This window comes from Propithecus coquereli, unplaced genomic scaffold (genome assembly GCF_000956105.1).
Source record: "Propithecus coquereli isolate 6110/MARCELLA unplaced genomic scaffold, Pcoq_1.0 Scaffold126, whole genome shotgun sequence".
NCBI lineage: Eukaryota > Metazoa > Chordata > Mammalia > Primates > Indriidae > Propithecus > Propithecus coquereli.
The window spans coordinates 1,462,463-1,466,456 of record NW_012136747.1 but is presented as its reverse complement, the minus strand read 5'-3'; positions in this window follow the sequence as shown (position 1 = coordinate 1,466,456).

The following is a 3,994-nucleotide window of genomic DNA, read 5'->3' as shown; positions in this document are numbered from 1 at the left end:
CCTGGCAGTGCTAGCTGCTGGCCCGGAGGGGGAGGCTGAGACATGCAGGCCTGAGCAGCTCACCCTTGCCTGGCCCTTTCTCTCTGTCGATTGCCTCAGGGAAAGAAACGCGGCCTGGATGGACCACAGCTTTGCTCCTGCTCCTCCAGAGATGCAGCCGCATGGGGGCCCAGGCCCTGGAACCTCCTTCTCCCATAGTCACATGCTGGGGTGCCCTACCCGCCCCTCAAGGCTCCCTGGAGGCGTATCACCCCTCATCCCTGTCCTCAGGAAGACGATCCATCTGGATGCCTTCCCCCAAAGCCATATCCCACAGACTTCCAGCCGACCAGGCCTGGGGGCCAGAGCCCAGAGTGTACCCCCACAGGAGACTGGCATTGTCCCAGGGGCTTCCCTGAGCCCCCTGCCTGCCAACAGCCTTGTGCCCAGGAAGCTCAGCTCCATCTCCTTAACGCTGCGTCAGAACAGCCAAGCGCGGCCCATGGAGCCCCTACTTTCTCACTGGGAAGAGTTGCCCACCCCAGGAAGGAAGGCTGCTACCCACGACGGAGGGAGGCTGTCTGCTTCAGGCTCACTACCTGTGACCCTAACGCCAGGGGGCAGGGTCCACTCCGAGGGCCCAGGGAACCCGCGTCTGATCACACCCAGCAGGATGCCCACAGTGGAGAAGCCCCTGGTGAGTTCACACCTGGCCTTACCTTTCCAATCCCGGTTAGCCCAGAGTGAGCCAGTCCTTGCAGGGCCAGACCTGGAAGGTCAGGGGTGCCCTGTCCCAGTGACTGCCCACATGCCTACCAGAGCTGCTCCAGCAAGAGGCAAGACCCAGTCCAGGGGTATCCCCAGACCCCGGGTGCGTCCCCAAAGGGCCAATGCCATTATGAACTTGACTACTGTGGACACAAGGACAGACACAGCAAGATATTTAGCCACAGTGGCCACCAACAGACCTAGCTTGGCTACCAATTTGGCCACACCAAACACACCCAGATTGGACACGGGCACAGAGTTCCCTACTCTGAAATCCAAGCTGGGCACAGCTATGAACTTGTCTACAGCAGGCACAGCCAAATCAGGCAAAGCCACGAACTTGACTACAGCAGGCACAACCAAGAATTTGACTACAGTAGGGACAACCAAGCCGGGCACGATCATGGATTTGATAACCCCAGACCTAGACAAGCTGGGCAAAACCATGACTACAGCAGTTACAGCCAAATTAGGCAAAGCCATGAACTTGACTACAGCAGGTACAACCAAGCCAGATATGACTATAGGGGGCACAGCCATGGATCTGGCAATACCAGAGCCAGTCGAGTTGGGCACAACCATAGCTACAGTGGGCACAACCAGATTGGAAACAGCCATGGCTTTGGCAAGAGCAAATAGAGCCAAGCTAGGCACAGCTGTGGATTCTCTTGCTTTGGACATAAGCAGGCTGGACACAGCCGTGGGTTCGGTTGTGCCAGTCACCCCAGACCCAGCCACTGGGGAGACCCCACTGGACAGGGTTAATGACCTGACCACATTGGACATTGCTACCCACCTGGTGATGTCAAGCAGAAGCACAGCCCCAGCCCTGGACCACCCTGCAACAGATGCTGCCCCAGACCAAGCCACGGAACCTGCCACACTGGACCTGGCCAGAGAATGCAAAGGTAAATGCTGAGCGCTTGGCTGGGGATGCACTGGGCTGCTTGAGGGCAGGGAGTGTATGAGCCTGGAAGTGGGTCATGCTTGGAGAATTGGGAAAGGGAGGGAGGACTCTAAGGTCAGAGTTGAATGGGTTTTTGGGAAAAAGGGAATGGGGTTTGAGGGGTCGAACATAGGGGGTGTACCCTGAGCTGGGTCCTAACTTGCTGGTTCAGACGTCAGGCTGAGGGAAGCCATCAGAGGCAAAGTTTACTGGGAAACTTGTGGAGCAGCAATTACGCTGAGTCCTCCCTTTAGCATCTCCCAGGGTTGTTTCTTTGTTTCCTGAAGAGCGGGAATAATCAGGTGATCAGTAAGTGAGGCCAGCTTTTAAGGCAAACCTCCTAAGTGAAAATACTGACCGGCGCTTGAGTAAGCGGTGATTTGTCTAACAGTATTCGCCACTGCAGCGGTCCTCTGAGCGTGAGATAATGTCTGCACCTGAGACCTTCTAAATCTATTCACACTCAGCCTTTTAGGAAGGTATCTATTGCTTAAAAGGTGCCTTACCTGGAAGTCTCTTCCTTGGCCCCTCACCCCCAGTCCTTTAGTCCTGAAAGGTAGGTTGGAGACTTATACTAATACATATGGAAGTCCTACATGGAATGATAAACAGGTCAACACAAGGACTGGAAGTTCATTTGGTTTCAGAGTCTGTGACACGCCTAAAGTCCCATCAAAGCTGGCTGGTGGCAGTAAGCTGATTGGAACCCAGATCCTGGAATTCTGCATAGGGCAGCTTATTGCCAACATTTCAAAGGCTTGGAGATTCCGGGTCTGGAAATGTCCACGGAGAGCATCTGGCCCAGTGCCTGAATTGGGTCTTTGGGCTGCTGGATCCCTTCTCATCCTGCTCTGCAGACTCAGAGAGGGACCTCACCCCCGCTCTGGTCTCCCTATGCAACCTCAGCTCTCCCTCCGTGTTCAGCCTAGCCCTCTCTCCTGAAAGGTGGACAGGGACAGCCACCACCTGCTGGACTCCTCTACCCAGACATCTCTTGGGCATGTCCAGAGACAGCCTTCCCTTTTCTTTGTGAAGTGTCGCCTGCCTCCCTGACTTCACTTCCTCAGCTGCAGGCAGCGCCCACCTTCTATCCTGCGACTAGAAACCTGGGTATCCTTTTTTCCCCTCATCTCTCTCTCGCAAGCTCATCCAGCTGTCTGGCTGTCTGTCCCTCCTTTCCATCCTTCTGCCCCTGTGAGGCCACCTCCCTCCCCCTCCACACAGCTGCCACAGGGGCTCACATCCCGGATGGCCGCACTTTGGGCTTAATATTCTACGATGACTCACCATTACCTTCCCTTAAAGCCCAGCTCCCCAGCCTAGCTTCCAAGGCTGCGGACTTCTCCAGCCTCTCAGCTCTATGTACCTGTCTGGAATCTTCTCTGCTTCCGCTGCACCCAAGAGCTCTGGGTTGACCACCAGCACCACGCAGCTCTCACCTCTGGGCCTCCTCGCCTCTGTGCAGGATGCTCTTTCCTTCTTCCCTCCTGCCTCGCTTGGCCTTCCCATCTCCGCCCTCACCTTCTCCAAACAATCTTCGACAACCCCTCTCTCCCCAGGGCGCCCACCTGCCTGCACCCACAGTACCCTGTGCAAACCCCAACCCCCTGCACTAGGACAATCCAGCTTCCTGTTTCCTCCACTACACCAGGACCTTTGATGGCAGGGATGGCCATCCTCATGTGCCCCCTGGCCTGGCAATGTGCTGTCCGCTAATGTTGACTGAATGCAGGAAGGATTTTTCTGATGGATCAATTGAGGCTGAGGGAAGTTCCTGACTAGGCCAAGGTTATAGGGTTCATCAGCCCGGAGCAGCGCCTGGAAGCCGGGCCCGACTCAGGGCTCGACGGGCGCCGGCCTGGGCAGGACCGCGGGGAGCCAGTGCAGCATCCCCAACACCGCGTGACTCACGCGCGCGCACGGCCGCGGGCAGCTGCCACTGGTCCCCTGCGCCCCCCCACCGGCCCCAGCCCAGAGGGTAAGGGGCCCGGTCTGAGATGCGGGCACCTTTTGGGCGCCCGGAGCCCGCAGGCACGGCGTCCCGCGCGCCTGCTGGGCCGCCCGCAGTCCGGACGTAGGGCCGGTTCCCGTGTGCGGGCGCGGGCGCCGCGGGAGGGGGAGGGGCCCTCGGCGGGTCGGCGGGCGCACGGGTCACGTGGTGCGGGTGGCAGCGGCGGCGGCTGGCGGCGGCAGCATCGGTGCGCGCGGACAGGGGCAGCGCGGCGCCGAGCGAGCCGAGGCGAAGTCCCGGGCGGGCGCGGCGGCGCGGGGTGCAGGGGCGGCGCGGCGGGGCCGCGGGCC